Source organism: Diabrotica virgifera, chromosome 5 (assembly GCF_917563875.1).
Source record: "Diabrotica virgifera virgifera chromosome 5, PGI_DIABVI_V3a".
In the NCBI taxonomy this organism is placed as follows: Eukaryota; Metazoa; Arthropoda; class Insecta; order Coleoptera; family Chrysomelidae; genus Diabrotica; species Diabrotica virgifera.
The window spans coordinates 64,574,786-64,599,992 of record NC_065447.1 but is presented as its reverse complement, the minus strand read 5'-3'; the positions used below and the strand labels follow the sequence as shown (position 1 = coordinate 64,599,992).

Genomic DNA, 25,207 nt, shown 5'->3' with positions numbered 1-25,207 from the left:
GACATAAATGTCAAAGTGAATAATTTAAAATTGAAATTAAAAACATTAATTAGAAAAAATATTAGTTGGTCAAAGCTGTGGTATATATTTTTATCTTAAGTATACTTACGGTTTAAATACTGAATTGTTTTTTTAATATTTTGTAATTTCTAATTATAATTAGATATAAATCATCTAAGCGCCATCTACACGATAATTGTGAATGTATCTGAAGTAAAAAATTAATATTTCATTAAGAGAACGTTAAAACAGTTAGCAACATTTTTAAAAAATCGATTACAATTTAATTACTTTTTTGCGTTGTAAATATTAAGCGATAAAATTAAATAATAAATTTAAAAATTACTGGTGAAAGTTGAATTAGTAATCCGCTAGGAGCGACACCAGCGAAGCTCATAGCGTATAAGTGGGTGCGTTTGGACGACCATAGCGGCTGACTGTCAGCAGAAATCGGCTGAGTGGTTGTATCCAGCTGTGATAGGGAAAGCTTAGTAAATCTCTCAGCGGCTGACTTCCAGCGGTGACGTCTGACAGCTACTGCTGGCTCAGCTGTCCAGCCGCTGTGGTCATCCGAACGCACCCAGTGTCAGTCATGTTTTCCTATAGTATAGAAGGCTTAGATAGAAGGTTATGTAAGATTTTTGTTTGTTTATTTTTTCTTCTTCTTTTGTGGCCTTTGGAAGATGTGCCCATTTAGCCAGCAACATTTCTTAAAATTAATGCCTAACTAAACCTAAATGCTAAACCTACCATACAAGAAAACCATTACGAACCTAAACGACCAATCAAGGATACGGAAGGGAAAGTAAAGTTATTTAAAAAATAAACCGTTGTTAAAATATAAACTAAATAAATAAAATATAAATTGAAAACAATAATTTGACATTATAAATGTAACCTCCAATATTATGACAGACGTCAGTTACCATGACATCATATATTATACTCGTCACTAATTCTAGCCAATGAAATGCTTGCTGTAATAGGAATGGCATATCAAAAAAATCTGACTATTCTCTATATATTTTTTCAAATTTAGAATATGGCAACAAGGGGAAAGTTATGTGCATTCCTCATTGTTTGACTTTTCCTATATCTTTAGTATCAGGTCATCGTACAATACAAATACTTCCTGCAATGATTGGAAGTAATGCAGAACAAGAATTGAATTTGGAATCGCCGAGAAAAAGGATTGGTGTACAAAATAAGAAAGTATATAAAGGACAACAAACATCTTCCATAAGCGATCAAAATTGTATAACTGAAATTCAGGAAATAGATTCTGCTCCACCTTTAGGTATAAAAAATATTTTGACATTTTTTTTATTTAATACACAATTTAATTTACCATCTGATCATGAAGCTATAAGTAAATGGTGTGAATGTTGAACACATGAGGGAGAAGCTGCCATGTGGCAACTCTCCTGTATAATATATTTTATATTAGTTTACATAAATAGTTAATTTATTAAGTCTGTTGGCCATGGTTTCTTCAGTCACCTTTCAAATCCAGGAGGGGTATTTAGCAGTCTTGATTCGTTACTTGGATGATCCGTTGTCCATCAAGGAAGTTTCTTGTGATTATTCTAATTTCTTCCTCTACCAAGGATGTGGCAGAGTTATCTTGTATAGGGTTTTGTTCAAGTGTAAACACTTTTTTGCGCCAGTCCAGAGCTGTCTGCCAGCGCTGTCTTGAATAGAAAGGTGGTCTATTTTTCATGCCACTGGCATTCCAGTGAGACTGGCACCAGTTTCTGGATACATGTAAACGTTACTTTATTTTATGTAAATATTATTTTCATTCTAGAATCAAAGGGAGACTTTTAACAGGTAAATGACGCTATCATTCTTTTTGTTCTAGAAAAACTGTAAATAGTATTTAAGGCAACGATTGTGAATGAGTGAGAAGTCTAATAAAGCCGCGACGAGATACTGTATTAGAGCGTACGATTTGGAGGTATTTTTGATTAGATACATTTTGTAAAGTACAATATAAATTAGATTTGATAATGTGTAGTATTTCCTAATAAATTAAATACTATTAAGTGTTTATTGTTCTTGTAAGTTAGTGTGGTAAATAAATAATATGAAGTAAGTCTGTGTATTTAAATTAATATAAGTGTTCTTATTTAAAAATAAATAAAGTCAATTCAAAATAAATATTAATGCCTAAAAATCAAATTAGTAAAGTCGCTCACATGTCACTAGCAAAGAAACTTGTCAGCTTTTTGTTTCCGGTTGATTTGGACAGGTTAAGAATTTAAAGTGGTAACACTACATGTTAAATCAATCATTTTAAATTGTTTACAGTTTTACTTACAGTAGGAGAGATGTAACATACTTTTGTTTACCAGTATGCAAAAATTAAAAAATCTTTCATTTGATTCACCACTCAAGAACTAACAAATTGTGAAGAGCACAAATATGCCTGTACTTCGTTATCTGTCCAGGGCCGATATCAATTGATTGTCACAATATTGTATAGGTATAGAATAATTCATTTTATTACAATTAACAGTTTTTAGGTTTCCATACTTCTAAAGGAAAAACGGACCCTTATAGGCTCGCTATATACTTTACTATGGCCAAAAAGCGGTAGTGAGAAAAGAAGACATAACATCAGAAGAAACAGAAATGAAAAAAAAAGGTGTTCGACAAGGGTGTATACTTTCACCAATATTATTTAATATATAGGTACTCGGAAGACATATTAAGTAAGACAATGGATGAAATAAACATAGGCATTAGAATTAATGGCATGATCATAAATAACCTGAGATACGCTGATGATACAGTTCTTTTAGCCGAATCACATGAAAACCTACAGATACTGCTTACTTAATAAAGTGACCGCAGTAAGTGGAGAATATGGACTATCGCTTAACATAAGCTTTATTCCAGCAATGCTAAACCTACAAAAATTTTATCTGTCTCTTCCACATTAACCAAGAAGAGGTGTTGAAATTTCTGATACATTTCCAGTGGATACATTACCAGCTATTCGTGATGAATAATGAGTAATACAGACTTAAAAATTCATACAGACCTAGCAGTCATTACTTAGCTTTTGATTAAAATTGACAAATCTAAACGCACAAGTGGTCTATTACTTTTCTGTCCAAAAAACGTTTATATGTTTTTTGTCATTTTGAATTAAACACCTATAAGTTCGTTTATGCTTTATGTTTCTAGCTTGATTCTATTTTTGAAGTTATTAGGTGCGATTGGGAAAAATGTTGTGAGTTTTTTATAAAACTAACAGTATGCACTATTGTGCACACAGACAATATAAAGTTAGTTGCTAAATCTTTCAAGTTACGTATCAGTGGAAATAAAGTGTGAACAAAATATATTGGTGTTTTTAGTAAATATATGTTTTATAATTTTTTAATTTGTGCTATTCTTTTAATGAAATTTTTTGGAAAGTAGTAAGTATTAAAATTTAATTTAATATTTAAATAAATTACAAATAAACTGTTTGTTTTGAATCTATTTATTTCCTTGAAATAGTTGAAATCATATATACAGTAGATGCTCTCTTAACCGACCATGACGGGAGCTGCCCATAGGTCGGATAATCAAAAAGTTGGTTAAACCGAAAATCTTTAAAACCACCCTCAGAAAGACATTACATATGTAACTCTATTAAAAATATATATATTTTATGATCTATAAACAAAAAAGTAGTATGTACATATAGTCCGTCCGCTATAACTTTTCCCATGGGTCACGATTCATTTTCAAACAAATTAAGTCAAAATATAAAGTGAAACGAATGTCGATGTGTATATACATATGTAATTAACAATATCACTCACAAGACAAATTATGAAACTTGTATGACCTCTAATCTAAAAATAGTATCATCCAAAAAGGTGTAGGGTCGGTCGGTTAAGAGGGCGTCTACTGTAAGTATAACTTACATACATAAAAGTACACACACTATTTTTTAATCCATGTTTAAACACTGGTTATGTCACTAGTATTAAAAGAGGCACCTAAACACATTTTGCAAATTATCACAAAAACTAATCTTGTAAGTAACAGACCAGTTTAGCTCCAGCATCCTCATCTGATCTTCCCCCTTTTCTAGCAACAGTTTATGCCTGGGAGAATCCACCTGCAGAATAACTGATAAATGCTTATACTTTTCATTAACAATAACCATACTAACTCCTTCCACGCTATGTGTTCTGCTTTACTATTTTGACCAGCTTCTTATCTTATTCCCAGTATCTCTTCCACACATCCGAACCTAAATGACTTAAACTCATACTCTCACCTTTTCTATAGAATTATCACAATACCGTTTTAGCTTTTTAAGAAGCAAATGATATTTTTACACAATCAGTGTGAAACCAATTATTGCAAGCCCCACTGCAGCCCATCCATAATGAGACCAGAATTTTGTTTACAATGATTTGGTTCAGATTCATTTAGTTTCTGTTCTGTTATGAATTAACGTCTTTTTTCTCCGAATCAATATTGCACTATCTATAGGCACTTCAGACTTTCTCAAAACAAGCAGTTCTAATAAAAGAACAACATTAATTTAATCAAAATATAATTTTGCATTTTTTCATTTTTTGCAATGTTTCTATATAACCTCAATCTTCTTTTTACAACTGACAGTTATGTAAAATTTATATTTTTGTGTGCGACTAGGGCAACCAGTGATCACTGAGGGCGGCCATATTTTGCTCTGGTTTCCGGGCTTGGCCAGTGTGCGTCTTGGAAGAGTGTTGCCATCGTATACGCTAAAAGCTGATTGGCTCCGCCATCTTTTGCTCAGATTTCCGGATTAATTTGGAAGGGGTAAACAGATGATGAGTTGTTTATTTTTCGTTTACTCTAGTTTAACCTCACTTAACTAGATAGATCGAGAAATATTAAATTACTATTACTATTATTCAGGTTGAAAAATGCCTTCTTCTAAGGTAAAAGGTTGCGAAGTCGATAGGGGAAAAATAATGTGAAAATGAATTCTTTCCCAAAAGAATCTGAACGACGGAAAGTGTGGATTAAAAATATAGGGTTAAAACAAGATCCAAACAAATATGCTGTTGTTTGTGAAGTAAGTTCTTCAAGTAAAATTAATTGAGTATTTGCATTTGATGCATTCTCTTTATAATATTTATATCATTAAAAAATATTGTATTCAATTTTTGAATGTTTAGGAACACTACTTCTGACATGTGGAAAAAAGTTGGCAAGATGGCAGCAGAAAATTAAAATGCAATGCTGTACCAACAATATTTAGAGAAGAAAGCGAAAGTATTTAATTATTTATATTGGTTTTTTGTTTATTCACCAATTTAACACCTATAGATATTTGTATAACAAGAGAGCGAAGTGCACCTTTTCCTCCCAAGAATAAAGTGTACTAGTTTACTACAGTAATCATTCAAGGGAGGAAAAGGCACTTCTCCCATGTTATACATTTTTCCACCTCCCTCAAATAAGTCATTTTTCCATTTTTAAAATATTTATATAACTGTTGATTGAATACATGAATCATAATTGAATACAGGAATTTATGTATTCAATCAACAATAGAACTAACAAAATTTATTAGAGAACTAAAACTAACAAGTAGGTACAGTATAACTATCAAATTATTAATGAAAAATTTTTAAATCAAAATAACAATTTACTGTTTTTACCATTTTGCAACATCTATAAATAAAATTTAAAATGTATGGATACTTACCTAATACAAAATAGAGTAATAGTATAGGGTGTCAATAAGTTATTTCATCTATGCTATGACATAGTATGACGTCAACATCACTTACTTTTACTCCCTAGGGATTAAAAGTACTTTGTTTCCCTAGGGAGAAAAAATATGACTATGCTCCCTACAATGAGGCCAGGAAATGTATACTTTGGATAGAGGTAGGTGGGAAAATCTGTTTTATTCAGTTATTGTGATTTGTTTCTTACAATCAGTTTGTTCTAGCACGAGTTTCAAACGGTCTGAAACCATTAGCGAATAGTGGACCAGCACGAGTAGAGGGGATAGCACTCGTAACTGTATTATGTTCTCTCACTGACCAACTGTTTGCTGACTAGTTCGACTGTTTGCTAGAACAAACCTATTATTCAAACAAAATGTCCTCTACGTCAGACTGATCAGAATTTTAAAAATGTGTCATATCAATCAAATCAAAAAATTTAAAAAATTGTTCCTGTAACCATTTTTAGTGGAAATAATAACAGTACTTATATTGGATCAGAGAGCCACCCAATTCATTGTTAAAGTATGATAAACTAAAAGTTAAACAATTAGGCATGCACTTCATATTATATTTAATGAAATATAACCCACTGGTACTCGTACAAACTTGACGGCAAGCAAATTCAACAATTTTTTCCTCATTTATTAGTTTTTCACTACCGTTAAGTTTGGAAACAAGCGCTGTTGCCAAATAAAAACATATACAGTCGGAAAAATGAAAGAATACCCATGAACGATCACATCAATCACATATTTTGTATTTGCTGTTTTTTTTTTCATAAATAATAAATGAGAGAGATAGATTATTAATAATCTGAATAATATGTGATTGATGTGATCGTTCATGGGTATTCTTTCATTTTTTCGACGGTATGTATTTACCACAGCAACTACAGGTGACACTGTTTCTCTTTGTCTTTAAGAGTGTGAAACAAAGATAACTACAGTGGGAAAAATAAAGAATACCCATGAACGATCACATCGATCACTTATTTTGTGTTTCCTATCTTTTTCTATAACAAACGTTTATTATTATTAGAAAAAGACAACAAACATAAATTAAGTGATTGATGTGATCGTTCATGGGTATAGGGCTTTTCATTCACAGTCATTTGTTTCGAGCTTCTGTCATGTGTCACATAATATTAATATATCTACGTCATACGTTATTGATATAACCAATGATACAAACCAAAGACGTATGACGTAGATATATTAATATTGTGTGAGACATGACAGAAGCTCGAAACAAATGACAATCGATGAAAAGCCCTATTCTTTCATTTTTCCAACTGTATCTGTAATATACGCTGAGCTCATAGGTAGAGGGGATAATTAAAAAATCGCGAGAGTCAGTAGTGACAAGTCTGTAAACCTTTACTGGAAATTTGACATAAATGTCAAAGTGAATAATTTAAAATTGAAATTAAAAACATTAATTAGAAAAAATATTAGTTGGTCAAAGCTGTGGTATATATTTTTATCTTAAGTATACTTACGGTTTAAATACTGAATTAAGTTTTTTTAATATTTTGTAATATCTAATTATAATTAGATATAAATCATCTAAGCGCCATCTACACGATAATTGTGAATGTATCTGAAGTAAGAAATTAATATAATATCAAGATGGCGCCGAACGATGCGCACGTGAAATTACTCCTCTCTGTAAATGATGAGAATTTTAAGGAAAAAGCATTCAAATGTTGCCAGAAAACTACTAACGTTATAGTGTGCATAAAATGTGGAAGTATTTTTCATTTATCTTGTTCATCAAGAAAAAAGCAGAAATGTATAAAGTTATGTGATACTAGAATTGTATGTGAGACATGTGAACAATCTGAAAATCCCAAAGGAAACTCAGTAAGTCATACTCAAGAGGTAAATGCACATATCCTACAGTTGGAAATTGATTTTCTAAAAACAATTTTAAGTGAAAAAGAGGAAAAATATAAAATTTTATTTGATAATAATCAATTGTTAAAAAGAACTAACGAGCTCCTTGAAGAAAAAGTAAAACAAAAAACTAAAGAACCTGAATTCAAGGTAATTAACGTTGACAAAAGAAAAAACTGGACTTCCCCTGGTAAAGATGATAAACAACTACAAAATGTTAATGACCTTACTAATAGTAAACAAACTGAATTAGTAGTGACTAAAATTCCTGCAGACGGAACGCTAGCGCGATCCTCAACATCGACAAACTTTGGAAATGAAGTGCCAAATGAAAAAAAATACATTACATCAAGACAAATGAGTGCCGCAATGCAAGAAGCCAAAACTCAAACTGTTTTACATAATCTGTTGAACACTGAAAATAATGCTCCGGTTCTTTCAGAGTCTTCAAGCAACGGTGCGTGGACACAGGTAGCTCATAGAAAAAAGAGGAAGTTCTTAGTTGGAAGTACCGAGTCACCTTGCAACATTGAGGCTGTTCCACAAATGATCAACCTACATGTGACTCGCCTAAAGCCTGACACAAAACCGGAGCAATTAGAAAAGTTCCTGGAAAATCATTTAGATGGCGTAAAATGCGAAATCCATCAGTCCAAAAAACCTGACATATATGCATCCATGAAAGTGACCATTAGACGAGACTTAATTAAGAATGCATGGAAGCGAGAAATCTGGCCCAGTGGAGCATTAGTCTCGTTTTTCAAGATGAGGAGGACGCTGTCGCATTAGGTGGGTCCTCAAGCAATACAACTATTTCACGTATAGTAAATGACTTTAAATTGAAGTTAATCTCGGTTAATGTACAATGTTTAACAAACAAACTTTTAAATCTTGAGCTTTTTTCTAATGCTGAAAAACCTGACATTCTATGTATTCAGGAGCACTGGTGTAATGAGGATAATATTAATCTTATTTATATCCCAGGGTACACTTTGGTAACCCATTTTACTAGAAAAAATAAAATACATGGTGGAACTCTTATTTTATCTAAATCTGGGACAGACAAGTATGCAGTCTCAGTCGTTGATTGCCGTAAATTCTCTGAGGAAGAAAGCTTTGAATGTTGTGCTGTGACTATTTTAATCAGTAACTGTAAATTTCTAGTCATTAATGTGTACAGAACGCCTAACAGCAATCTAGATTCTTTTATAAATAATTGTTTTAATATTTTAGGTCATTTTCACAACCGTGTTGATAAAATTTATCTCTGTGGAGACTTTAATATCAACTACTTAATTCAGAGCAATGAAAAACTTCGATTAGATGATCTTTTTCAATCGTTTGGTTTGTCTCTTAATATCCCAAATATACCAACACGTATTTTCATGAATAACAATAAAGTAACTAAAACAAAAATTGACTACATTGCTACTAATAATATCACTATGAATCATACTTGTCAAGTCAATCAACCCAATATGGGTGACCATCTTGCCATTATTTTTGACATTGTTGTAAGTCGTAATCAGGATAGGATGGAATCTAATATAAAACAGCAGTGTTTTAGGTGTTTAATTGATAATAATTTAGACATCCTAAAACAAGACTTGATGAGGATTGGTTTTTACGAGGTATACAATGAAAGTAATATTAATAACGCTTTTATCGAATTTATGGATACTTTAAACTTTGCTATTACTTCAAACTGTCCCCTTAAAAGTAAAATAGGTAAGGACGTGCATAAAAGTAAAGGTTGGGTTGATCATGACATATATGCTAGGAGTAAACAATTAAAAAACCTATTTAATGAAGCTAAAAACTCTAATAATAGTAACATCTGGAATGAGTATAAAGCTACCAAGAAGGAATACAATAATCTTATTGCTGAAAAGAAAAGGGAATTCAATTATCTTCAAATTATAAGTAGTAATAATAAACAAAAAACTATGTGGAGTATAGTAAATAAAACTATAGGGAGAAAGCAAAGTACTAATAAAATTAAACTCAAAATTGAAGACAAACTAATATCAGATGATAAAAATTTAGCTCAATATTTTGCATGCCATTTCAATGACAAAAATAATGCACTAAAAAATAGGCTTGACAATAACCCTCAAAACTGTACTTTATCACATAGGTGGACTATAGACAGTTTTGTTTATTTTCCAGTAACATCTGATGAAGTTCTTGATATTATTTGTGGTCTTAAAAATAAACATTCTTTTGGAAATGATGAATTAAACACAAGAATGATCAAACACATCAAGGATGTTATATCAGAACCGCTGGCATATTTAATTAACCTAGTATACAACACAGGTGAATTTCCTGAAAACCTAAAATTAAGTAAAATTGTTCCAGTATATAAAAAATCCGATCACACTTGTATTGATAATTATAGACCTATTTCTTTGTTAAATGTAATTTCAAAAATTTTTGAACGAGCTTACTACACTAGGATCATACAGTTTTTGGACAAAAATAATGCACTGTGTTCAGAACAGCATGGCTTTCGATCCGGAAGATCAACAGAGGGGGCTACTGAAGTATTTATGGAATCTGTCTATAGGCATCTTGATGATGGTCTTCTTGTAGTGGGTATCTTCTTTGATCTTTCCAGAGCATTCGACAGTCTTAAATTTGAATTTGTCCTTAACAAATTGTATGTCCACGGAATAAGAGGTAACATGTTAAATTTATTGAACTCATATCTTCTGGAGAGGAAATTCTATGTTGAATTAAACAAGGAAAGGTCAGACATCTTCAGTGTAGATGTAGGAGTGCCGCAGGGATCTGTGTTGGGACCACTGCTATTTCTTATTTTTGTCAATGACCTACCCGATCATATTACTCATGACCACATTGTAATGTACGCAGATGACTCATCTGTGATTGTATCAGCACATACATACGTAGAGCTTCAAAATAGAGTGTCAAGGGTTATCAGATTATTCCAAACATGGTGTACACAAAACTTGCTACAACTGAATATCGATAAAACATCGTATATACATTTTAGATGCAAACGAAATATGCCAGTTGTGTCTATTCCTGAAATTGTAAATATTCCAAACATAAAATTTTTAGGTGTATTCTTGGACCAGTTTATGAGTTGGGATGTTCACGTTGAATATGTTAATAAGAAACTAAATTGTTCATTCTATGCTTTAGTACAGTTGAAGAGAACACTCAGTATTAAAACTCTCATTAATGTATATTATTCTTTGGTTTATTGTCACCTTACTTATAATGTTACGTTATGGGGTAATTCCACAAAATCAGACACAGTGTTTATTAAACAGAAGAGAATTATTAGACTTATCTTCAATATTCCTTTTGGGCATACTTGTAAGCAAGTTTTCATTAATAACAATATCTTACCGTTGCCTTCCATATATATCTTGAAATCCATATTGTATATTAAGCATAATTTACATTCATTCAAGAGAAATTCTGATTTACATGCATACTCAACTAGGAATGCCAATCAGTTTGTTACTGTTGGTCACAAACTATCCAAATTTGAGAAGTCCACAGATTATGTGGGGGTCAGGCTATATAATCATCTTCCAAATGAAGTTAGATCTTTGCATCCGGTGAAATTCAAAAGAGTTGTGAAAAGTATACTATGTAAACATGCATTCTACAGTGTAGAAGAATACTTAGCAACTAGATTGCTGTTATGAGTTCTGTCTAATATTAATAATTTTCATATTTATCAATGTACATTATGTTAAATCTAAAATTTAAGTGTATGTATAGGTATTTGATTATGTGTCTGTGACTATATTGTGTTGTATATCTGACGTGTATATCCATCTTTATGATGGCAGCTGTAAAGCTATACCAATAAAGTATTCTATTCTATTCTATTCTATTTCATTAAGAGAATGTTAAAACAGTTAGCAAAATTTTTAAAAAATCGATTACAATTTAATTACTTTTTTGCCTTGTAAATATTAAGCGATAAAATTAAATAATAAATTTAAAAATTACTGGTGAAAGTTGAATTAGTAATCCGCTAGGAGCGACACCAGCGAAGTTCAGAGCGTATAAGTGGGTGCGTTTGGACGACCATAGCGGATGACTGTCAGCAGAAATCGGCTGAGTGGTTGTATCCAGCTGTGATAGGGAAAGCTTAGTAAATCTCTCAGCGGCTGACTTCCAGCGGTGACGTCTGACAGCTACTGCTGGCTCAGCTGTCCAGCCGCTGTGGTCATCCGAACGCACCCAGTGTCAGTCATGTTTTCCTATAGTATAGAAGGCTTAGATAGAAGGTTATGTAAGATTTTTGTTTGTTTATTTTTTCTTCTTCTTTTGTGGCCTTTGGAAGCTGTGCCCATTTAGCCAGCAACATTTCTTAAAATTAATGCCTAACTAAACCTACCATACAAGAAAACCATTACGAACCTAAACGACCAATCAAGGATACGGAAGGGAAAGTAAAGTTATTTAAAAAATAAACCGTTGTTAAAATATAAACTATACAAATCAAATATAAATTGAAAACAATAATTTGACATTATAAATGTAACCTCCAATATTATGACAGACGTCAGTTACCATGACATCATATATTATACTCGTCACTAATTCTAGCCAATGAAATGCTTGCTGTAATAGGAATGGCATATCAAAAAAATCTGACTATTCTCTATATATTTTTTCAAATTTAGAATATGGCAACAAGGGGAAAGTTATGTGCATTCCTCATTGTTTGACTTTTCCTATATCTTTAGTATCAGGTCATCATACAATACAAATACTTCCTGCAATGATTGGAAGTAATGCAGAACAAGAATTGAATTTGTAATCGCTGAGAAAAAGGATTGGTGTACAAAATAAGAAAGTATATAAAGGACAACAAACATCTTCCATAAGCAATCAAAATTGTATAACTGAAATTCAGGAAATAGATTCTGCTCCACCTTTAGGTATAAAAAATATTTTGACGTTTTTTTTATTTAATACACAATTTAATTTACCATCTGATCATGAAGCTATAAGTAAATGGTGTGAATGTTGAACACATGAGGTAGAAGCTGCCATGTGGCAACTCTCCTGTATAATATATTTTATATTAGTTCACATAAATAGTTAATTTATTAAGTCTGTTGGCCATGGTTTCTTCAGTCACCGTTCAAATCCAGGAGGGGTATTTAGCAGTCTTGATTCGTTACTTGGATGATCCGTTGTCCATCAAGGAAGTTTCTTCTAATTTCTTATTATTCTAATTCCTAATTTTAGAAGATTATTCTAATTTCTTCCTCTACCAAGGATGTGGCAGAGTCATCTTGTATAGGGTTTTGTTCAAGTGTAAACACTTTTTTGCGCCAGTCCAGAGCTGTCTGCCAGCGCTGTCTTGAATAGAAAGGTGGTCTATTTTTCATGCCACTGGCATTCCAGTGAGACTGGCACCAGTTTCTGGATACATGTAAACGTTACTTTATTTTATGTAAATATTATTTTTATTCTAGAATCAAAGGGAGACTCTTTTAACAGGTAAATGACGCTATCATTCTTTTTGTTCTAGAAAAACTGTAAATAGTATTTAAGGCAACGATTGTGAATGAGTGAGAAGTCTAATAAAGCCACGACGAGATACTGTATCAGAGCGTACGATTTGGAGGTATTTTTGATTAGATAAATTTTGTAAAGTACAATATAAATTAGATTTGATAATGTGTAGTATTTCCTAATAAATTAAATACTATTAAGTGTTTATTGTTCGTGTAAGTTAGTGTGGTAAATAAATAATATGAAGTAAGTCTGTGTATTTAAATTAATATAAGTGTTCTTATTTAAAAATAAATAAAGTCAATTCAAAATAAATATTAATGCCTAAAAATCAAATTAGTAAAGTCGCTCACATGTCACTAGCAAAGAAACTTGTCAGCTTTTTGTTTCCGGTTGATTTGGACAGGTTAAGAATTTAAAGTGGTAACACTACATGTTAAATCAATCATTTTAAATTGTTTACAGTTTTACTTACAGTAGGAGATGTAACATACTTTTGTTTACCAGTATGCAAAAATTAAAAATCTTTCATAGATATTGATTCACCACTCAAGAACTAACAAATTGTGAAGAGCACAAATATGCCTGTACTTCGTTATCTGTCCAGGGCCGATATCAATTGATTGATTAATTAACAGTTTTTAGGTTTCCATACTTCTAAAGGAAAAACGGACCCTTATAGGCTCACTATATACTTATACTATGGCCAAAAAGCGGTAGTGAGAATAGAAGACATAACATCAGAAGAAATAGAAATGAAAAAAAAAGGTGTTCGACAAGGGTGTATACGTTCACCAATATTATTTAATATATAGGTACTTGGAAGACATATTAAGTAAGACAATGGATGAAATAAACATAGGCATTAGAATTAATGGCATGATCATAAATAACCTGAGATACGCTGATGATACAGTTCTTTTAGCCGAATCACATGAAAACCTACAGATACTGCTTACTTAATAAAGTGACCGCAGTAAGTGGAGAATATGGACTATCACTTAACATAAGCTTTATTCCAGCAATGTTCCATTAATTTTATCTGTCTCTTCCACATTAACCAAGAAGAGGTGTTGAAATTTCTGATACACCAGCTATTCGTGATGAATAATGAGTAATACAGACTTAAAAATTCATACAGACCTAGCAGTCATTACTTAGCTTTTGATTAAAATTGACAAATCTAAACGCACAAGTGGTCTATTACTTTTCTGTCCAAAAAACGTTTTTATGTTTTTTGTCATTTTGAATTAAACACCTATAAGTTCGTTTATGCTTTATGTTTCTAGCTTGATTCTATTTTTGAAGTTATTAGGTGCGATTGGGAAAAATGTTGTGAGTTTTTTATAAAACTAACAGTATGCACTATTGTGCACACAGACAATATAAAGTTAGTTGCTAAATCTTTCAAGTTACGTATCGGTGGAAATAAAGTGTGAACAAAATATATTGGTGTTTTTAGTAAAAATATGTTTTATAATTTTTTAATTTGTGCTATTCTTTTAATGAAATTTTTTGGAAAGTAGTAAGTATTAAAATTTAATTTAATATTTAAATAAATTACAAATAAACTGTTTGTTTTGAATCTATTTATTTCCTTGAAATAGTTGAAATCATATATACAGTAGACGCTCTCTTAACCAACCATGACGGGAGCTGCCCATAGGTCAGATAATCAAAAAGTTGGTTAAACCGAAAATCTTTAAAACCACCCTCAGAAAGACATTACATATGTAACTCTATTAAAAATATATATATTTTATGATCTATAAACAAAAAAGTAGTATGTACATATAGTCCATCAGCTATAACTTTTCCCATGGGTCACAATTCATTTTCAAACAAATTAAGTCAAAATATAAAGTGAAACGAATGTTGATGTGTATATACATATGTAATTAACAATATCACTCACAAGACAAATTATGAAACTTGTATGACCTCTAATCTAAAAATAGTATCATCCAAAAAGGTGTAGGGTCGGTCGGTTAAGAGGGCGTCTACTGTAAGTATAACTTACATACATAAAAGTACACACACTATTTTTTAATCCATGTTTAAACACTGGTTATGTCACTAGTATTAAAAGAGGCACCTAAACACATTTTGCAAATTAGCACAAAAACTAATCTTGTAAGTAACAGACCAGTTTAGCTCCAGCATCCTCATCTGATCTTCCCCCTTTTCTAGCAACAGTTTATGCCTGGGAGAATCCACCTGCAGAATAACTGATAAATGCTTATACTTTTCATTAACAATAACCATACTAACTCCTTCCACGCTATGTATTCTGCTTTACTATTTTGACCAGCTTCTTATCTTATTCCCAGTATCTTCCACACATCCGAACCTAAATGACAACTCTCACCTTTTCTATAGAATTATCACAATACCGTTTTAGCTTTTTAAGAAGCAAATGATATTTTTACACAATCAGTGTGAAACCAATTATTGCAAGCTCCACTGCAGCCCGTCCATAATGAGACCAGAATTTTGTTTACAATGATTTGGTTCAGATTCATTTAGTTTCTGTTCTGTTATGAATTAACGTCTTTTTTCTACGAATCAATATTGCACTATCTATAGGCACTTCAGACTTTCTCAAAACAAGCAGTTCTAATAAAAGAACATAACATTAATTTAATCAAAATATAATTTTGCATTTTTTCATTTTTTGCAATGTTTCTATATAACCTCAATCTTCTTTTTACAACTGACAGTTATGTAAAATTTATATTTTTGTGTGCGACTAGGGCAACCAGTGATCACTGAGGGCGGCCATATTTTGCTCTGGTTTCCGGGCTTGGCTACACTCTCCCTGGACGCACTCTGGGCTTGGCTACACTCTCCCTGGACGCACTCTGATGTATACCTAAAGCCTACTTCATGCCTAATTTTCTATATGATTTCGGACTTAAAAATGGCTTGATAGCAGCTAATGTTCAAGACAATATAGAAGCCTGATTTTTATAATTGTTTAGGCCAGTACTTGTGACAATAAAGCAAAAATTATGACAATCTTATTTATAAGAATCGTTTCTAGTTGCTTAGCGACTTTTAACCCGTAACAATACTTATAAGATAAATTATAATAACATAAATAATACACATACATACACAATAATACACATTCAATGATCGAAAATCATTTTAAAATATGGGATTGTGTATACTTGTGAAGTAAAGTCAAAAATTTAAGTCTCCCCGCCACCGTCGGACAAGACAACCATAGTAAATGCATAGATATTTGTTAATATATCTATGAGTCAATGTCTAAGAACCGTGGGCGGGGTCCGGACAAAAAATCCCCACAAATTATCCCTGGACAAAAAAATCGCCACAAATTATCCCTTGACAAAAAAATCCCCACAAAAAATCCCGGACAATTAATCCCCACAAATTTTTTTGGACAAAATATCCCCACAAGAAATATTTGCTGCTGAATAGTTCTCTAAAAGTTTTCTCGAAATTTTATCAAATTTCGAATTTCAATTCCATGCCGAAAACTTCAAATTTTACATGACAAAAAAATGTGTTTTTTCAAAAATCGTGGAAGATATGGGGAATGAGCTAAGGCTGTGGGAATCATGTTGTGAATTATCATTCGCTTAAATCTTTTGCTCACTCTGCTTTGAATAACTATGTTCAAAACAGGTTTTTGATATAGCTTTTAAAACAGGTTTTTGAAATGTTGTTTGCATTGAATTGAAACTGATGACTAAATATTTTTCGGTATTACTAAAAATATTACTACCATACGCCGAACAAATAGTTGATGACTACCAGTGTGATTTCAGGCCTGGAAAATCGATTGTTGATCAAATATTTACTATTAGACAAATGCTTGAAAGTGTTGATAGTATAATCAAAGAATACCCCAACCAACTATAATCAAAACGTGCATAAGATCTTTATAGATTCCAAACAGGCTTATGTTTCACTTAGACTTTTTAAAACGGCCCCTTTAAAAGTTCAAAGCTTCTTAAACCCCCGCTGTGTTTATTGCTTAGTTTACCTCTTATATACCACAATAATTTATGCATAAGTCTAGGTAGGACTATAATTGTGAACCTGGTAGGGCCGGTGATAACGGGCCTGCAAAGGATGCACTGCAGGCGGGCGCCATAATGAGCTTTCTTTCTGCTGGTGTTCAGTGGCGACGCGTGACTTTTTCTGAAGTGTTACCAAAACCAGATGCAAAAAATCTTATTTAAAAAAATGAAGATATGGCTAAATGTATATATACACTCACCGGCCCAAAATTCCGCTACCCAAAATTTTTTATTAAGTTTGACAATCTATAACTTTATTATTTGTACTTAGATTTTCAAGATTCTTGCACGAGTTTGTAGGTACATGTATTGATGTCAATTGCTATTATTCCGGTAACAAAAATTTTTTGCTTAGATGGCATTATACGGTGGTGAATGTAAGCGTTGTTTTTTCTCCTAACTTTAAAAAATTCTGTAGAAAAATTGGAGGGCTGATTTTGTTTCATACTCCTTTTGTATTATCCTGGAGGTATCACTAAGGTCTTGTTTTTTGAATTATCTGAATATCTTTTTTCTTGTAAGAGCTGTAATTAAAAACACTGCTTTGAAGGTTTATTTAATTAAAAATATCAAACGCATTAAAATTAACAAAACAAAACAAATTTAACAACAAAACAAAACAATTCAATAGCGGTTATGTCCACCTCTTGCAGCAACGACTGCTCGGAATCTGTTTAGCATCTAATAAAGATGTGCCTTCCTTGCCTGGGGAATAGCCCGATATTCCTCTACCAGGGCCATACTGTACCAAATTTTCTGGAGGCCTAGGATGACGGCAAATCTTCTTCTTCTTCTTTTGCCCTTTAATTCGTCCAATTTTGAACATAGGCTTCCCCCAGTTTTCTCCATTCGCTTCTGTTTAGTGCTTTCTGTTTCCAGTGCGTTCCTCCTATCTTTTTAATGTCGTCTCCCCATCTCATCTGGGGTCGTCCTCTTGCTCAATTTCCTGTCCATGGTCTCCATTGTTGTATCGTGCTATTCCACCTATTGTCCGTTTGTCTAGCGTTATGACCTACGAAGCTCCATTTTAGCCTGGCTATATGTTGGCCTGCGTCTTTGACTTTTGTTCTATTTCTGACCCAGTTGTTTTGATTTTTGTCTGTCAATTTTACTCCTAGCATTGCTCTCTTCATGGCTCTTTGTGTCTTTATTATTTAACCATGTTTGCCTTGGTCAAGATCCATGTTTGGCATGCGTATGTGAGAATTGGGAGTATGCACTGGTCAAACACTCTTGTTTTTAAGTATTGTTGTATTTTTTTATTCTTTAGGTCCCATTTTAATTTTCCAAATCCTGCCCAGGCTAATCTGACCCTTCTTTTTTACCTCCGCTGTTTGGTTTTCCTTATTTATTTTTATCATCTGTCCCAAATATATAATCATTAACCGCTTCTATTGTGGTGTCGTTTAGTATTACGTTTCTATTATCTTGTGTGTTTGTCATTGTTTTTGTTTTGGCAAAATTCATTTTTAGACCTATTTGTTCGGATTCATTTGCTAGTTCGGTTAGCATGGTTTGTAGTTCTTCAAAACTTGATGATATGACTACTACATCGTCTGCATATCTTAGGTGGTTTAGTTTCTTTCCATTTATGTTTATTCCCATGTTTGTCCATTCCATTGTTTTGAAAACATCTTCCAGTGCTAATGTAAATAGTTTAATTTAGGAGAAATAACATCTCCCTGTCGCACTAATCTGTTAATTGGTATGGATTTTGTGGTTTCTTCCAATTGTACTGTCATTGTTGATGGCAAATCATGACGGCAAATAGCTTTTTTATTCATCCCATAAATGCTCAATATGATTGAGATCTGGGCTGCATGCGGGACATTCTAATCTTATCAATCCAACCTCAATTGTATGAGTCAATCAGTGTTTTTATTTACAAAAAATGGTACAGCTCTTACAAGAAAAAAGATATTCGGAGAATTCAAAAACCAAAATGTTGGTGATGTCTCCGGGAAAATATAACAGGACTATGAAACAAAATCAGCTATTTCATTTTTCCACAGAATTTTTTAAAATTAGAAAAAAATACAACGCTTCCTTTCACCCCTGTACAATGACATGCAAGCAAAATTTTTTTGTTACCGGAATAATACCTAACAATATGAATACATGTACCTACAAACTGGTGCAAGAATTTTGAAAATCGGAGCACAAATAATAAAGTTATAAATTGTCAAACCTAATCAAAAATTTTGGGTGGCGGAATTTTGTGCCGATGAGTGTAGCTTCTATAATATAATTTTGTATATCACTTGAAACTCTCTAGAAAACAGATGTTTCTAGATGTTAACAAAATTTTTCATCTTTTTTGTCAGTTAATGTTAACAATTCCCTGTAATTTCCTCGATTGTCAGAGTCGTCGCACTCAAAAGGACCACGAAACGCTAGTTCTTGTTTGGCCCAAAAACATACAGTGTCTATTATAAGTGTGCTAAGGATATACATAATTATCTATTTTTTTAACAAACTCATTATGTTTAGCAATATTTGCTTTAAAAGCTTGGTTAAGAGAACTTTTGATTTTTGTTTTGGTAAACTGAATCAAATTGGGTATACATCTTACATGTAGGTAACGGAGAAATTTCATGTCTCCTTTTTAAAAATCCAACACTATTTAAATCGTGAACCTGGTACACCCATTTTTCTGTAGAAACCAGAAGACATGGCCAACAATACAGTACATTTTCTTGCAAGCATAATATAACCAAGGATTTTCACTGTACCAACTAAATTTAAAATATCGAACTACTTTTGTTGATTCATTTTTTAAATTGTTTAAAATAGGTCTTTAATTTTTAATCTCATTTTTCTCTTCAAAATTATATAACGAGAATTACTTTTCAAGTAGTTGATCGATAGAAGCGACACTCATCCATGGTTAACTGCACGCACACTTTTTATAGGTACTGTCACCAATTTTAAATTTGGTAACAGCGCTACTGATACACAGCGCGCTTATACCGCCGTTTCTTCAAAATTTTCAGTCACTAGCCGGTCCCGAGCGCCAGCGTGGGTATATAACCATTGTAACCAGAAATGAGTCTGGTAACAGAGTATAATAAAGTGCAACTGAGTCACATAAACTCGCCAATATTTTCGTGTCCACGAGTAGTTGACTATATACTGAGTTAGGTACTATTACCACATAATATAATAATATATTTCTATTGGTAAAAATATTCTTAAATAGAATTAGTCATCGTCATAAAATATTTATTTGCAAGATTTTTAACTGTTACCAATGGTAACAGTGGTTACATGGACGCTTCGCCAGTGTTACACAAAATACTAATTTTAAAAAACCGAAGGGCGCCTATACTAGTTTTGCAGGCGGGCACCTGATACCCTAGCACCGGTACTAGGTAGGTATACCAAATATTCTTTGCTCTTTTTAAAGTAAAAATTAATTTTCGGTTAATTAGTTAAGATATCTTAAGATATTGTATGTATATATTGTTTTCCCGCATTTCCTGGAGGTTAGCGAAATTATTGATGTTAACAGGTTAACTCAGTTAGCGATCAACCGCTTTTTGTTTTATTCTAATCTTCAACTTATATTTTCGCTCAATTTAATTTTATTATTTTGACTAAAATTACGAATATTTCGAATCTCCCTATATTTTACAGAAATAAAAGTTACTTTTCGTGTTAAAATGTTGGTAAGAGCGGTCACCATGTCATCAACCAACAACATGGCGCTGTTTGTCTAGTTATTGTGACATTAGTCCGTGCAAATGTTAGTTTTATGTGATATAATTTGACATTTTGAACACTAATGTGTACATTAATAACAGTGAAAGACTTTATTAGGTGTAACAGTGATATGGTTTTAAAACTATAAAGGTAATATTTATTTTTCCAACGTAATTCGGAAAGTTTTACGTCCACCCACTCTACTTTTCTACCTCATGAAATTTTGATTGATAATATTCTTTGATTCTACAGGTATTTTACTAATTGAATTATAAAATTTGCTTTTAAAAATGAAAAAATAAGTATTTATATCGTTTTAAACGATAATGTTTCACTGACATTTCTTATATCAGTTTGTTTGTTGACAGTAGGTACTTATATACAAAGTATTTATAAACTTTTTTTTGTTGCGAAACCGGCTTTGTATTTCTTTGCGATTTGATCAGATGTTTATTTAACAGTTCACATTAAACATCTGTTTATTACCGTATTATCAATTGTATTCATAATTTTTATCTGATAAACCAAAAATGTAACCTTAAACTTTATGGTGAAGACCAATATACCAGGGTAGACAAAATATAAATAGGACATACACATTCTATAAAAAATTGTAAAAAATATGTTTCTTTCTTTCTTTCTTTCTCCCTTTCCTTTACCCTATTAGGGTGTGGGATTGATTCTAGTTATTTTAATTTTCATTCATCCATCTTTTTCAGTCTTCTCTATTTCCTGTCATTCTTTTCATTTCCTGAGTTATTTTTGTTTAATTTTTCCCAGCTCTACTACTTGCTGTATCCATTTTCTCTTGGTCTGCTTTTTTTATTTTTAGGATGTTCTTTGTCCTAGGAACTTTTCTTATAATTCTGTTGTGTTGTACCCTCATCAAATGCTGATACCATTTGTCTCTTTGCTATTTTATTCATTATTGGTTCTTGGTTGGCCATGCTCTTAATATTCTCATTGCCTAATCTATCCCATTTTGTCTTTCCAACTATCGTTGTTAGGTGTCTCGTCTCATCTCATCTTAGCATTTTATCCTGCTCTTGGTTTTCCAGAATTGCCCATTTTCACTTGCATAGAGCACAGTCAGTCTCACTATTGTGTTATATATTTTTATCCTTGTCTCTCTGGTAATTTCTTTTTTCCCAGTATTGGCGCTAACATAATATAGTACAGTAGAGCATCGATAATCCGAACTAATTGGTACAGGGGTAGTTCGGATTATCAAATTGTTCGGATTATCAAACATATGTTAGTACTCGTAACATATGTACATACGTTTTAGTTACAAGGAATAAAACACCTGCATAATAAACAAATATATTGTATGTATTTCAGCATAAACAAAACAAAAATCCGCGGTCATATTTTGCCCATATTGTCATATTAAATCCAAAAATTCGATCCGCGATCATATTTTTTAATTTTATATTTTTTTTGCGTTCGGATTAGCGATCATTCGGATTACCAGGGTTCAGATTATCGACGCTCTACTGTATAACTTCATTGATTTATTTGCTCTATTTGTTATTTCCCAGTCTATTTTTCCGTTACTAGTAATTATACTTTCCAGGTATTCGTAAGTTGTAACTATTTCCAGTTCTGACTTTTTACATTTTTATTTACATCTTTATTTCATTATTTTCCTGATGTTATTTGTTGTTGATTATCATTATCTTACTTTTTCCCTCTTTTATTTTCATTTTTAATTCTTCTATTTATCTGCTATTGGTATTATATCATCGGCATACATTAAGGACTCTATTGTTACCAGTTGTAATCTATGGTCAAAAATATAGTCAAATTTACTATTTTATTAGATATCTTATTTATAATCTGAGGTCTCATTCATTGATATAGTTTTTCCTGTCGAACTCTCCCAATTTTTTTTTTATAAACTATAGTATGTTTCCATTGATAATTTCTCACTGGTCTCATACAACAATAATTATTGTATGATGGTGTAAAGTGTTTCTGTGCAGAATTATCACAAATGAAAAAATATGTCACATAGACAAATATTTCAGTAAAGATTTGATACAGTAAGTAAATCGTTCAGCTGGACATAGGGAATATACATTGGGAGAATTGTGGCAACTGCCCTAACCTGTGTTAGTTGAAGCAGTAGCTTCTGTTCGAGTACCAGTTTTTGGTGTGATAGAGCTGTTAGAACGAATAGAATGAGTTGGTTTTGAAGCAAGGCTGTCCATAAATAAATCAAAAACAAAGTTTACATTAGCTAATTTTTAAAATATTTTTTATTTAAAAACTAATTTTAAAACTAAACAGTTTTCCCATTCCCTTAGGCCAAAAATATTTAGCTACTACATTGTCATATTTTGACGTTTATTTGTATCATGCTAACAACCATATTGTCATCGAGAGAGCTCAGTTGCCACAGTGATCTCAATATAATACAATGTATCTAAATATATACAATGCATGTTCCCTATGTCCAGCTGAATGATTTACGTACTGTATAAGCCCAAGCAATAGTTTTGATACATTATAAATTATCTGTATTAAAAGTTCTCTAAGCTTAAAAGACCTTTTAAGCTTAGAGAACTATTTACGAAGTGAGAAATGAAATGTCAAAATAAACATATGTGCTGCCGTCCTCAATTAAAACGCGGTATCTGCAAATAAATTGAAGATCGAGTTTTTGCTATTTGTGGTTTCCTTGTGACCTTATTTATGCTTGTGCAATGTCTGAAAGCCGTATCATTTTATTTACTACCAAAATAAACAAATTGGAATATGCCGTATGTGTGTATAGCAGTGGTGCTCAGACTTACACTGCATGGGTTCTACCACATAAATTCCAAGCGTCCAGCGATCGACTGCTAGTAAAAAAAATCGAAAATAAAAAACTTTATTTCACATTTCTATTTGATAAAACGTTGTAACTACAGAGAGTTGTAATTAAAGATGTTTTTCATCTTAATTTTACTTGTATGTTAATGCACTTCATATCATCCACAAGTGAAAGCAGTCTCCACCTTTTCCATGTGTATTTTTTCCGTGAATCGCGATCGACTTCAAAAACTTTGGCGATCGACCGGTCGATCGCGATCGACCATTTGAGCACCGCTGGTGTATAGAGTCCTGAGAAAAAAACTTTTGAGAGCCGATTTCTCGGTTTTAAGTTGGCTGCACATATTTATTCTTGTGCAATGTCTGAAAGCCGTATCATTTTATTTACTACCAAAATAAACAAATTGGAATATGCTGTATGTATGTATACGAGTCCTGAGAAAAAAACTTTGAGAGCTGATTTCTTGGTTTTAAGTTGGCTGCACATACCGCATTTTATTTGAGGATGGCAGTGTGTAACTGACATTTCTTATGTCAGTTTGTTGACAGTAGGTACTTACTTATGTACAAATTATTCATAAACTTTTTTGTTGCGAACCCTGCTTTGTGTTTCTTTGTGATTTGATCAGATGTTTATTTAACAGTTTGCATTAAACATCTGTTTATTAGATAAAAGGCATTATATTTAATTTCGATCCAGAGATCATTACCATCTTTCTATGGACCATTTCGAACTCCTTTGTTCTCGTCAGGAAAGCATATGCAATGATGCTCTGTTTATTACTTTATATATGTTTATTACTTTATTATCAATTGTACACATAGTTTTATCTGATAAAACAAAAATGTAACCTTAAACTTTATGGTGAAGACCAATATACCAGAGTAGACAAAATATAAATAGGACATACCTATTCTATAAAAAATTGTAAAAAATAGTCTTGTCTTTCTTTTCCCCCTTCCTTTAACCTATTAGGATGTTGGCTTCCTTTACCCTATTTTAATTTCCATTCATTCATCTCTTCCATTTTTCTCTATTTCCTGCCATGATTTTATGCTGCAGCATCATACTATAGTAGCATCAAATCTTTTATAATATACCGACAGTAGCAGAACAACTGACAATATTTTATTTGGCTCTCTGGTTTTTAATTGAGATTTGTCACAAAAATATTACTTAAACGTTTAAGATAGCCTATAAAGATTATATCAACAACAAATACTAATAGTACAATAAGTAGGTGTAGGTAGGTAGAGATTGGTAAAGAGATCAGTTTTGTAACTTTTATATTATATCTCTACTTTTTCGATCATTTTAATATAATTAAGAACTTTAGCCAATGTTCAATTGATCAAATGTGCTTTGATATCTAAAGTTTACTCCAAAGTTTGTAATTTTTTCTTAATTACTTGTGCTTTTTCAAGTGTTTAACAAGTTAAATACCTACTTACTCAAACTAACCATTTAATAACATACATTAATGAA

General features: G+C 32.0%; 1 protein-coding gene across 2 annotated transcripts in view; it reads left to right on the top strand.

The window, feature by feature from the left end:
- Positions 1 to 20,891: 20,891 nt before the first annotated feature.
- The window catches only part of LOC126884204 (myocardin-related transcription factor B-like), a 454,025-nt gene continuing 449,709 nt past the window's right edge, over positions 20,892 to 25,207 (top strand). For both annotated transcript variants that reach the window (XM_050650075.1, XM_050650073.1), the window contains exon 1: positions 20,892 to 21,054. The gene's annotated coding sequence lies outside the window, so the exon portion shown is untranslated. The remainder of the gene's footprint in view (positions 21,055 to 25,207) is intronic.